The following is a 14,103-nucleotide window of genomic DNA, read 5'->3' on the forward strand; positions in this document are numbered from 1 at the left end:
ATAACTTCAAATGGAACAGGAAAAAAAAACACTCATTCAACTTCACTTTAATGGTGACTAAGACATGAATGATTACGTTATATTGTAGAAGGCTGGCCAAAGGAGTGAAGTTCCCCAGTGTTACTACTAATCTGTCATTGTTTTATGAATGCCCACTGGGACCAAGGACCACTGCCTTGACCAATCTACCTATCACAAAAAATACTGAGCTTAGAAAAGCATGCTCATTAGCTAAACATGTTTTTTAGAGTTATAAAGTATCTATGTAAGAACACTAAAAGATATACTATATCTTAGCCATGAAGCTCAAAAGTTAGCTGAGGGCTTCCCTGGTGGCACAGTGGTTGTGAGTCCACCTGCCGATGCAAGGGACACGGGTTCGTGCCCCGGTCCGGGAGGATCCCACATGCCGTGGAGTGGCTGGGCCCGTGAGCCATGGCCGCTGAGCCTGCGTGTCTGGAGCCTGTGCTCCGCAACGGGAGAGGCCACAACAGTGAGAGGCTCATGTACCGCAAAAAAAAAAAAAAGGTTAGCTGAGAAGAATCCTGACAAGTCCTGGCAGGTTCTCTATAAAACCAATGCTGGGGGCTTCCCTGGTGGCGCAGTGGTTGGGAGTCCGCGTGCCAATGCAGGGGATGCAGGTTCGTGCCCCGGTCTGGGAAGATCCTCCATGCCGCGGAGCGGCTGGGCCCGTGAGCCATGGCCACTGAGCCTGCGCGTCCGGAGCCTGTACTCCGCAACGGGAGAGAGTGTTAAACAGCTTTTCTGAGAAAAGCTGAGTCTTTTATTCAAGGTAGTAATATTCTAGTAGTTCTTTACTCCACCTAATCAGTGGTGGAAACTGAATTTACAAAAATCTGTGTAAATAATTCAGCTGTCTGTACTGCTCTAATATATTTAAACCAAATAAAATAAAATTTAGACAGAAAAAAAATAATGGTGCTTTTTTAAGGCTGTCACCTGCTGATTTCCCTCATTTTTCTTTCTTATCCAAAAATCAGAGACAAGAGACTGTATAACCAGAAAGAACAAATGAAAGGATAGTACACACGTGAGGACATCTACACTTATTTCCCTCTATGAACCCACTACCCTTGACATAGTTTTCAACAGGGAGCAATTCTGCTCCCCAAAGGACATTTGACAATATCTGGAGACATTTTTGGTTGTCACAGCTGGGGTGGGGGTTGGAAGGGTGATACTAGGTAGTGGGTAAAGGTCAGGGCTACTGCTAAATATCCTACAATGCACAGCACAGCCTATCACAATACAGGATATTATCCAGCCCAAATGTCAACAGTATCAAGGATGAGAAACCCTACCCCAAGGCCCAATGAAGACCTACCTCTCAATAAATGTTTGCTGATCTGAACTGAAAAGTAAAGACCATCAACTGAAAGAAAGAGAAGCCTACAAGAATGAAGTAGAAGACAGAGGCCTAAATTAAACATTACTAGAATCTATTTTGCCTTTATTGGGACTTCCCTTGGCGGTTCGGTGGTTAAGACTCCTCGCTTCCAAAGCAGGAGGCACGGGTTCAACCCCTGGTCGGGGAACTAAGATCCCACGTGCCACATGGCCAATAAAAAAAAAAAAAAAAAAGGCTTTACTGTGTGTTACACACCAGTCATACAAAAATGAACAATACAGCCCAGCCCTTATGGAGCTCATTATCAGGTAGGGGAAAGAGTTTTATAATTTGCCTGATATCTGATTTGACAATATCTGATAAATGCTTTAATGAAGGAGAAGACATACAAGGGAGTCATTCAACTTTTCCTAGGAATGATTCATGGAACAGATGACATCTTAGTTCAGTTCTGAAGGATGAGTAAGAAGCATCTTATTTCACAACTTATATGCCTCTTTTCAAACAAAGAGCCATTCATTTCTTCTCAGTCAACAAAAACTATGGAACACCAATTATGTTCCATACATTGTGTTATGTGTTGGAGACACAGTCAAATTATAACTTTCTACTTCTTCCCTTGGCACTGCTGGTGCCCAGCAGCCTACCTCCCCAACCCAAATCCCCAAGAATTCTTTCAATTTAGCGACTGTCACCCCAACCAATCTTATTAATCAGTAAGGCCACTACCCAAGGATTAAATAAAACTTTCAGTTGCCTGTTGACAAGACCGTATTCAATCTTGCCTAGATCACAGAGTCAGGGTGGTTATGCTGGTAGAGTAACTAGCAATGAACTGACTATGGATCCAGATCTGCCAACTGTTGGATGTGTGTTGGTATCCTGGAAAGCTATTTTTACTTTACAAAAAATCTGGGTCCTCTTCCACCCTACCCAATTCATGCCAGAACCAAGAGCAAATTAATCAACATATATTTATTGAACACCTACCACGTGCTCACCTCGATGGTTCTCAACCCTGGTTGTTTACTGACAAAGGAGTTCCCAGATATAATTTATTTTTTGATGGTAAATTCTGATGCAACATGTCTGATGCCCTGGCCTTTAGGCGTTAAAGAATACAAAAGAAGTATAAAATACTGTTCCTGTGTTGGAGAGTTCATCCACAGTCACAACAGAGTAACTTGTAATAGTATGTTTGTTCACTCATTTGTAACCCTTTTGCAATATTATCAATCCTTATGAAACAAAAGAAACTGAGGTAGTCTGGATAACAACTGCTCTTATTCCCCAGTCCAGTCACACACCAACTGCACCTGCAACTCCTGATACACTGTTCCATACCCCTTCTATCTCCCAGACAGTGAAAGTACCATTCTCAAGAACTATGGAGATAACCCAAGTAGAAAGATGAACTGAGGCCCTCAAAAGAGGTGGTTGTTTGTCCTGAAGACCAGAATCTCTCAAATTCATGCCGTCAAGGGCCTTCTTTTTTTTTTTTTTTTTTTTTTAAGGGCCTTCTTTTAAAGAGAAGAAACAGAGGGACTTCCCTGGTGGTGCAGTGATTAAGAATCTGCCTTCCAATTCAGGGGATGCGGGTTCGGCCCCTGGCTGGGGAACTAAGACCCCACATGCCGTGGGGCAACTAAGCCCACGCGCTCTAGAGCCCGTGTGCCACAACTAGAAAGCCTGAGCGCCGCAGCTACTGAGCCCGTGCGCCACAACTAGAGAAGACCGCACGCCGTGATGAAAGATCCCACATGCCTCAACTAAGACCTGATGCAGCCAAATGAATAAATAAATATTCTTTAATAAATAAATAAAGAGAAGAAATAATTCTTTAACCTCCAAAAATACCAGTCCACCTCACTCTATAGTTGAAGTGCCCAAGAAAAGCAAAGAGTAGACTGAATTTTTGTAAATTTGCTCCTAGAGGTCCTTGGCCATTTGAAGAAATCACCCAAATTCATAAGACTGGTAAACTCTAGTTTTTCAAATGGCATACACTTGAAATAAAATATACTCTAGGGCTTCCCTGGTGGCGCAGTGGTTGAGAGTCCGCCTGCCGATGCAGGGGACACGGGTTCTTGCCCCGGTCCGGGAAGATCCCACATGCCGCGGAGTGGATGAGCCCGTGAGCCATGGCCGCTGAGCCTGCGCGCCCGGAGGCCACAACAGTGAGAGGTGGGCATACCGCAAAAAAAAAAAAAAAAAAAATTCTAAATATATTTTACTAAACTCCTTACTAAGATGAACAGATTGTGGAGGCTTAAAAAATTAAAAGATTTTAATCTAAATCTCATCCAGCAGCAACGACCTCATACTAAAGACCACCTGGAAGGGAACATCAGCTTTAAAATTCTGCAAACATGAATCTACAGATCCTCACCTGATTCGTCTCTCTCTGAATTATATGGGAAAAGGTACAATTCTCTTAACTGCTGTACAAAAATTGATGAGCACAAGACCCTATAAATTACTTTAAAAAAAAACAGGGCAGGGTGTCATTCAAACATCTAAAACAGGGCCCAATGACAGTATTAAAAGGTAAAATTTGGTACTTAAGGAAAAATGAATATTGGCATATATTAATTAGAATAAGACTGCCACGTGAAAGAAAGAAAAAAATGTGTCTTCTACGTAATACTGTTTTTAGGATCCGTGACTTTAAAATTAGCTTGGTTTACAATATTTGTCCTTGTAATTGTTATTGTCATCTACAAGTTTTATCCATAAAAGTCCACAATCCCTTAACTTCAATTCCAAAATCCAAAAGGTATAAACAAACAAGTTTTTCATTATTCATTTGGCGGCAAATCCTGACATGAAATGACATGAGGCTATGTATAGTATTTATTTATCCCAGTTGGTGTGAACATTCTGATGTTTTACCGAAGAAATAGTAATGCATTTGATTACAAGGTGCTGCCCCACACCTTTCTGGGATGTTACATAACATACAGTATATGTACCATATTCCTTATCCAAAATTCAAAAAATTCTAAGTTCAGAAGCACAACTGGCCCCAAGAACTTTTTTTTTTTTTTTTTTGGCCCCAAGGTACTGTAGACTGGTATACTAATTAAGACTAAATCTTACATAGAAAATATAATACTGAGAGTTAATGTAGATTTTACATGCAATAAACTCAGTGTCTTAACTATTCACACATACACAATCCGGTAAAATAAAGCATTATAAAGACTTAACAAACGTCAAAAAACGAACACACCATTACGTGTTTTTCAGGTGATGGGGACATTTGCATCATGCAATATCTAGATCAATTCCTCTTAGATTGAAATCCACTAATTTAAATCACAGTTTAAAAAAAAAAAAACCCAAAGGCTGCGATTGGTAATTATGTTGAAAGAATCATCCACTAATAAACAACATATTCGGTTCTGATTTTTTAAAAATTATCTCAGGAAGTTTAAGATTTAAAATTCTTTCATTCTAGAATACAACTTCTGAACGTTGAACAAATTACAATTGACTTTTTCTGTGAAAACAGAGCCTTGGACAGGGGACAACAACAGAACAGTCCTTAAAGACATTTTAAAGCGAAGAAGAGCTTCACAGTTCTTTCCTTCCTTCCTCCTTCAGTTGCTGCTTTTCTGGTTTTAGAATTTCAAACAAAGAAATACATATTGGCTCCAATGCTAAGAAACGCCCTCTTTCTCAGCAACTTCCTCTTCCAATTTTCTTCCCTACCGTTGACATATGAGAACAATACACACTGCCGTCCTACCATTTTGATTAACAAAAAGCTCTGAGGCTTGGAAAAATTAAGGGCTGCAATTTATCTATAGCACCCACTCCAAGTCCACAATCTTCACTCATCTAGAAGTCAAATAACAGGGAGCACAAAGAAAGGGGTATTTCACTTAATCAAGAGGCCGGCTATTGAACCTTTCACCCCAGGAATCCAAAGACTTTGGATTGCACTAACAAATGGGAAATTTCTTCCACCCCAGGAAAACTTGGCCTTCTTAGGGAAGAGAAAAAGCTACTGGGCTAGCACCGCTCTGAACCAAGAGTCAAGTCTATGCACCAATAGTTGGTGAACTTTCTTCCACAGGCCATGCAGTCAGGATTCAAACTGAGTTCTCTGAGGTTCTGATCCACTTCAAAGTGACTTTTACAATTTAGTAACGGTCCTTTCCAACTCACAGACTGCACAAAGGGGATGTACTTATAATTAACCATCCAGAGATCAAGACCCATCCTGTCTCCATGCTAGAAGTCAATTCAAGTGTCTGGGACCGGAACCTGACCCCCATCTGTGACAAAGCAAACTTCCTTTAAGTGGACAATTCCCCCTTGCCCAGTGACTCTCAAAGGAAAACACCTTAATGATGGTAAGCTGTGTACCTTACTGTGTGACCTTGGGCAAGTTACTTAACTCCTCTGAAACTTAGTTTCCTTATGTGTAAATTCTCAAATGAGGCTGTAAAAATTAAACAAGAACATATGTTTGACGCATAGTAGGAGCACCATAAATGTTCCCCCTCCTCCTCCTCCTAACCCTCCTGAATTCTTTGGGGCCTAAATTTCAATCATAGCCCCAAAAGGCTCCAAGGATTCCTTCCTCTTCTCTGATTCTATGGAGAACTAACTGTATAAAACTTCCCCCATCTCAGAGGCTCTAGGATCCTGGAGGACCAAGAAAACGGGACTCCACCTCATCATAGCCTAGGGTCCATCCAGAGCCTTCCTCAATGGGCCCCTTTAGCTAACTCTCCTCCTTACTCTGCAGACCATCCTGTACACACACGTACGTACACACACACACTCCTCTCCTCCACTCTGCAACTTAGGCCAGAGGTCTCAAAGAGCACTTCAACGCCTTCATGGTCCAGATATGGAAACTGAGGCTCCGCCTGAAGAACTTGCCCAAGATCTCAGACAACGTCTGGGATCCAACTCATGTACATCTGCCTGCAAAGCCTTCGTTGTACAAATGGGTAAAACGAGGCCCAGAGAGAGAAGTGACTTGCCCAAGGTCACACGACGAGCTGGTGGCAGCGCTAGGTCAGCTTGGGACACTTTCGCAGCTTCACAGACTCGCGGGCCCCTCCAAGCCTCCGAGGGGATCTCCGGCACACCTCTCCTGGGGAGGTGAGTGTATTTTAAGACGCCACCCCTCGCTGACCGCTCACCGGCTCTCTGCCGGTCTGCGGCAGGAGGCGCGGCACCCACTCCCCCAGGACCCTGCGCTGCTTGGGAGGGGCAGCCCGACCAGGCCCGGCGCCTCACGGCCGGGCCAGCCCGCGGGGACTTGATGCTCACCTGGTCTCGCGCGGTCGCCCTCAGCAACAGAGAGGCTGGCCGGCCGGCCGCCCTTCTCCGCACGGGGTCCGTTCTCGCCGGCCGCGTCGCGCGCTGCCACACAGCCAGACCCCCCTCAGCGCGCTACGCCCCCAGCCGCGCTAAACCGGCCCGCGTCCGCCATTACGCGATTCCCCGCCCCGGGACGCAGCCACACCCCGCCAAACGCCCTGATTGGCTTTCTGCCCCACCCGCCTGGGGCTTCCGGGCATTCCATTGGCCTGAGTAGAATGTCAGTTAAATAGTTACGCAAACGACGTACTCAAGGGTACTGTCCCGGGAGCTCCACCCGAGTTACTTCCGTAATCGGAGTAAACAGCAAGGGGCAAACCAAGTGAAGTGGGGGTGGATTTTAAACTAAACCAACTCCTAAATTCAAAGTAGGAAAATCCCACCTAATAAAGTGTAAAAACGCGTACAAAGTGTGTTGAGAGGCTAATTCGTCTTGTTATAGTTCAAATAACCAGTACCTTTGGTGGAAGGAAGGGGCCAAGCCTATGAACTTTCTGTGGACACCCCTAAAGTTGGTGGTAGTTTTATCTCTTCCCTCCCGGTCTAAGGCCGGGCAAAAAGTAGGATGCGGAGAGTGAGTCATAGGCTCCAGCCCGCTGTTAAAGGATCCGTCCGGGCCGAGGCCCGGGGTCCTGGGATTGGGAGCTGGTTCTGAAAGGCCAGGGTCAGGTGAGTTGGACCCTGGTTCAGCCGCCACCTCACTCTGCGACCACAGACAGCTCTCTGAACTTACCTGAGTCTCAGTTTGTCCTGCAAAGTAAGAGCAGTCATGTCTGCCTCGTGCCCTGGGGTATTTGTTAAGGATTCATGCATGAGTGTGTATATGTGCGCCTTGTCGATTATAAAAGGTTGCAGGCTGGGTATCAGTGTGACAAATTCACCTGTACCTCAGTTAGTTCTCTAGAGCAACTTTGTAAGGCAGATACTGTCCTCGTTTTGCAGAAGAGGAAACTGAAAACTCCATGACTTACCCTGAGTCACCCAGGGAATTTGAAATGACCCTGGGACTCAAACCTATATCTTTTGGCTTCCATTCCCGTATTTCTCCCTTCCAGGTGTGGTGTCCCCTGAGAGAGACTTCCCTCCCCCAATCCCTTAGCATTCCAGGGAGGGACTTGAGGGTGCCAGGCCAGTCCCCCATCTCTCTGGTCACCATAAACTTAGGCACAGGCCACCCCCCAGCTATTGTTAATCACCAAGGTTCCTGGGAAAAGTGATCCTAGGGGTGCACCCGAGCTGCTTCTGGGGGCCTAGGAATCAGGAAGTGGGTAAGGGATGACAGGTGGTTCAGAAACCCAGGTAGAATCCAGAACAGGACGCAGAAGCTCCAAGAGGGGCGGTCTCCATTCCAGGACTTAAATCCATGTCTCTCTGCTCTCAGAACTGGGCTCTTTTCACCACAGAATTGTTTTCCTCAGAAGGGCTGCCTTGGCTATAATTCCTAGTCCTTTTCCCTCTCTGGAAAGGAAGGAAGCCAAAAAGGGAGTGGGAGGGAGAGCAGCCTAAGACTTTAGAAGGGCAGAAACTACCAAGTGGGTGGTGTCGACAAGGCCCCAGTGCCTGCTGAGTCAGTGACCTCCAGGCTCAAGTTGGGCAGTGTGGTCTGACAACCAATGACTATTTAAATCCTGCCTGTGGCCACTGGGTGCTGGGAGGCAGCAGGTGCTATGTAGAGGTCAGTGACTTTAGGGGCAGACTGACCCAAGATGAATCTAAGCTCCACTACTTTCTAGCCCTCAGCCTCACCTAAGTCTTCTCTAAAATGGGAACAGAGCAGTTGTGAGGATTCAATGAGTTAATTGTGGAATTAATGAGTCATGTGTGTAAAGTGCCTGATAGCTATTTATTCATTCATGGATTCATCCATTCAGTAAAAAATTATTACACACCAACCATGTGTAGGGCAGCCTGCCAGTGGTGCAGCTACAATGGGGAGCAAAACAGACTCAGACCCTCATGGAGCTTACAGTTTGATGAGGAAACAAGTTGTTAAACAAATGATCAGACAAATCAAAATACAATTAGAAACCGTGATAAGGAACAGGAGGCAAAGTACAATGTGTTTATGAGAGTAAATGTCAGGGAATGGGGTGGGGACACAGGAAGCTTTCTGAAGAGGTGAGTTGGTGAGTGGGGGTTGACGAAGCAGGTGGTGGTTGGGAGAAGTGTTGCAGGCCAAGAGAAAGGGTGTGGAAGGCATCTAGGCCGAGGCGGATAGTGGCATTGGGGAGGGAGGGCGGAGCTGTTGCTTAGAGCCTAAACAAATAAGGTGTTAACAGGGGAGGGAACCTGGCCTTGAGAGTGAGGCAGTTCTCCAAGGGTCTGTGTTCTTTTCTGATAGTCCCTGCTTTGAGGCCAACCCACCTGGGTTTGAATCTTGGCTCTGCCGTCTCATCTTGGACTGTATGACCTTAAGCAGTCACCACACGTCTGTGCCTCGGCTACTCTTCTGAGAAATGGGAATAGCGATAGAAGGGCATAAGGTGGAGAGTGAGGATTCAGTGTGGAAATGTGTATAAAACATTCTGGCGCACAAAAGTCCCTCCATAAATGATGCTTGGTCTTCGAAGCATGGAAGGAAGTGAGCCTGAGGCAGCAGATGCATTTGGAGATGCATTTGGGAGAGAGCTGATGTAAGCACCTGTGCACTGGGCAAGTTGTCATCTGACCTTAATTGTCATAGAAGACTTTGGAGTCAGGCAAGCCTGGGTTCAAATCACATCTATACCAATTCCTAGCAGTGTGACTTCACCTTGGGCAGGTGACTTCACCTCTCTGAGCCTCAGTTTCCTTATCTGTAAACTGGGGATCATAATTGCTTCTATTTCCCAGAGCTGTGAAGATTAAATGAGATGATAAATGTGAAGTAGCACAGTAGTTGGCACATAAGTAGCAGTTGTTGAGTGTTCACCTTAATAATAGTTATTATTATTGATGTCAGCAGTTACTACCTGTACTAGATAAGATTCTGGGGCTTTGCTTGAAGGTTGTCTGGCAACAGGAGACTTCGTTTCTCCTTTTAGGCAATGGAGATAGGTTGCTTTCAGAGGGAGTGGTGTTGTGCATCTTGATACTAATACTGGGAATGCCCTGGTGGTGCAGTGGTTAGGACTCCGCGCTTTCACTGCCAAGGGTGTGGGTTCAATCCCTGGTCAGGGAACTAAGATCCCACAAGCCGCACGGCACTGCCAATAAGCACTAACATTGAGCATTTGCTATGTGCCAGCCATATGCTAAGTATTTTATAGGTATTAACTCATAAATTCTTACAGCAGTCCTATAAATTAGGTCCTGTTATTATCATCATTTTACAAATGAGATAAAGGAAGCACAGAGAGGTTAAGTGACTTGCCCAAGGCCAGCCAGTCGAGAAACAGCATGGCTGGAGTTTAAACCCAACCTTGGAACTTGAGAGGGATTGCTGGTCTTGAGGGGCGAGCCCTCCCTCTACTACCCAAGGAGTTATCACCTGGAACGATGAAATAATTCATTGCCCATAAATCCCAGGTTCTGAAGACCAAGCCCCATTCCTTTCCCCCCAATTCTAAAAAATAACCCCTGCCTGTTTCCTGTCCCCTGCGGCTGATAAGATCAGGGAACAGAACTTCTCCCTCTGCAAGGGGAAGCAAAAAGACATGTAAAGTCACCAGAACTGGGTTTGAGTCCCAACTGTGACACTTAATGGTTCTGTCTTAGCCAAGTCACACCCTCTCTCTGAGCCTCAGTTTCCTTATCTATAAAACAGGGATGATAATAGCTCTGCCTACAGGGCTGTTGTGAGGAGCAGAAAAAACAAGTCCTGCATAAACTATAAAGTGCTCTCAGCACAAGCCTTCCTCTCCTGTTGCTATGGGGATGGCAAGCACTCCAGGAAAGCAGCTGAAGCCAGTATAGCGTATAGCAGGAAAATTGCCATCTCTGGAAACAGTCCTGGATTCGAGTTCCAGAACTCCCTTTTATGCCTGAGTGACCTTGGGGAAGTCTTAGCCTCAGTTTTCTCATCTATAAAATAGAGTGAATAATACTGATCTTGTAGGGCTGGAGACAAAACATAGTAAAAGAATGCATAAAAAGCCATGAGCCAATGCCTAGTACAGAGCTGGCAGAGCACAGTCGGCTAAGGGATTCTAGGGATTCAGAGCAGAGGGACTAAGGAGAATCACCCTGGCCGCTCCACACCACCCCTGCCTGAGGGCAAGAGGGTGGAAAGTACTGTGATCAGAGCCAGAACGGACTCCAGCCACTGCCCTGCCTCTGGCATCCTCAGCTCTGGCTGGGTCCACTGCATCTCTCTCTCTCTCTCTCTCTCTCTCTCTCTCTCTCTCTCTCTCTCTCTCCCCCTTTCTCGTCAAACAAGTTCTTCTCCACTGAGCAATCCCAGGGGGCCCCCGAACCTCAGTTCCAGCCAAGCTTGCAGGCTTTCCCCGCCTCCACATCCTGAATCCACAGCCTTTGCATTTGCCATTCCTTCCACCTGGAATGCTCTCTCCTCCCGGAGCGACTTTGATGGGGAAGGTGGGGGGCGGTGCTGGAGGGAAAGGATCTGGAATGATGCTCCCCCACCACCTCACTCCCCTTTCCTGCATCTCCCACACTGCAAGCCTGACCTCCCCCTTCCCAGCGTGGGGGACGAGGCAGCACCGGGAGGGGTAGGGGAAGGGGGAGGGCTCAATGAAGGGCCCTCTATGGGGTTTTTCACCTGCTCAGAAGAGGAAGACAGAAATGAAAGCTCTAGAAAAACGCCTGCCGCTCTGCTCCCGAGGCCCCAGCTCGGTGAAACCTCCCTGCCTTCCCACTGTGCCATCTTCTCTCCCTCCCCCTCCTCCTGCAGGCAGGTGCCACACAGTCAAGGAACATGTGTGGGTGGCAGGCCAGAAGGACTTGAGTTCAAATCCCATTCCTGCTGCTTACCCAGTGAGTGGCCTTAGCAAGCTGTTTGGCCTGCTTACACCTGATTTCTTTGTAAAAGGACACAACAATCCCTTCTTCTGAGGCTGCTGTGAGGACTAAGTAAGATGCCAGATAAAAGTGCCGGGGCGCAACCAAAGCGCTCAGCCATGGAGATAGTAACAGTGATGGCAAACACACCCAGAGCCCATGTGTGCCTGGCACAGCTCTCAGTACCTTGCATATATTAGCCTATTTGATTCCTGGTGAGGTGGATACCATTACTATCCCCATTTTACAGATGAGGACACTGAGGCACAGAGAAGTTCTATAACTTACACAAGGCCACACAGGCAATGAGAGGCAGAGCTTATCTCTGTTCTTACCCATCATACTATGATGCTCTCAGTGGTAGTTTTATTTGCTTTTATCTGTACTGACTCTATGCCCTCAGTAAGTACATGTTATTCTTTTTTTCCTCCCACCTTCAAAATCCTGCCTGAATTTTCCCTCCTTTGTTACATCTTCCAGTCTATTAATTTAATGAGCATCTATTACTGACAGCTCTGGCCAGGCCTGGGCACGGCACTGGGGACCCAGGGATCAATCCACTCAGTCTCTGCCTCGAGTGGCTCCCAATCTGGTGAGGGAGAAAACACATACATAAAAATTACAGTAAAAGAGGCAGACACCAATTGCAGCAGGAGCTGTGAGCTCACAGAAGCATAGAACTTAACTGGAGGATTGGGGCAGGCTTACCAGAAGAGGAGTCATTTGAGTGGGGTCTTGAAGGGTGAGTAGGAATTCCTCAGACAGTTATGAAGTAGAGACATAGAATATGATGTATAGTGCAGACCCTGCAAGGGAGACTGAGTCAATAAAGGCTAGAGAATAACATGCTGGGGTCAGTTCTATGCCAGGTCTTGTACTGGGCGCTGCAGATACAGAGGTGGAAAGAAATTAACTGGGCCCCCAGGGAGCTTACAGACTTGGCGTCAGGGGATGGAAAGCAACAAGTAAAGCAAAAATAGCAACATTAAAGAAAAATCCAGAGGGGCTTTGGGACTACCAAAAAAGAGACCTAAGCTTGTCAGTGGGTCAGTGAAGGCTTCCTGGAGGAGTAGTTGATGTCTAGGCTGAGATTTAAAGATCAGAGCCAGATTATATCACCTACCACCACCCCAGCCATTACGTAAATGCAACATAAAAACAAAACCAACTGTGAAATGAGAGTAAGGAACCCCAATAAACGTCAGGTTTTTCCGATGAACACTATATAAATGTTTTTTAAATTATCAAACATCAAATTATTTTTTTTTAAATAATGCTTCTGTGCCCCTCCTTTGCTGGTGTTCTAAATGCGTGCTGCTCTGCTCATTGGGTAATCTGACGGGGTGACAGGCCAGAGGGAGTCAGCCAGGGGAGAGTTGGGGAGGGTGTGGCGGGCAGGGGGAATTTCGCATAAGTACAAAGGCCCAGAGGCAAGAGAAAAGATGGCATGTTGGGGAAAAAAGGAAATCCTTTGATGAGAGCTGGCAAATGGGACGAGGTAGGGACAGAGAATCGGACTGGATTCTAAGGGTGCTGGGGAGGCACGGAAGGGTTTTAGCTGGATGTGCCATGATCAGATGTCCCTTTTGCAAGATCATTCTGAACATTGCTAGAGACCTTTTTGTGGTTTGAATTCATTCATGCAAGAGACACCAAGTACCCACTATGTTTCAAGCACTGACCCAGATGCTGGGGCTGCAAGAGAGAATTAATTAAGGGTTCTGCAGACAGAGCAAGATCTGGCAGGGACGTTGAGTGCCCCTTCTACAGAGCCATCTGAGTGTATAGAGGCTTGGATTGTGAAAGGGTACGGCTTTCACAAAAAGAAAGCCAAGCCCTGTGCTGGACAACGAAGCAGTGAGATGGGAGATGGCACTCAGGGAACCTGCAGGGTACTTGCAGTGGAGAGACCGACAACTCCTAGGAGAGAAGAAGGAAGGAATGAAAGCAGGAGTAGAGGCAATGGGTTAGGGGTAGAAAATCCTGATCCTATAACCTCCCTAGAAGGTGGCCAAGTGGGCAGAGGGGCAGAGGCCCTGGCCAACCCCGTCAGCACCCGCATGCTTTCTTAGCCCTGCTGAGCCTTGCAGCTTGTCTCCTCCTGGCTCCAGAAGTCAGACCAAACCCTGAAGGAGAACAGAGGCGGGTGAGGAGGGGGCGGGCGGGAAACAAGCCCAGGCCTCTCACCCCAGCAGGGCCTTCCTTCCCAGTGGCTGGAGCCAACCCTGCTGAGGAGCCAGAGGTTACAGGGGAGGATTAAGGAGTTGGTTGCTTTTTTACCCAAATTGTGGCTGCATTTCTCTCTTTCTTTCTCTCTCTCTCTCTCTCTCTCTTTTTTTTTTTAAGAAAGAAAAATGTTCCTGTACACGCACCCAGAGGCTTTTGCAGGAGGCGGCTATTGGAGAACCAGGAAAACAAGCCAAGAAACAAGAGAGAGGAAAAAGACCACGCCT

This window comes from Neophocaena asiaeorientalis, unplaced genomic scaffold, assembly GCF_003031525.2.
Source record: "Neophocaena asiaeorientalis asiaeorientalis breed wild unplaced genomic scaffold, Neophocaena_asiaeorientalis_V1.1 scaffold79, whole genome shotgun sequence".
Taxonomy (NCBI): domain Eukaryota; kingdom Metazoa; phylum Chordata; class Mammalia; order Artiodactyla; family Phocoenidae; genus Neophocaena; species Neophocaena asiaeorientalis.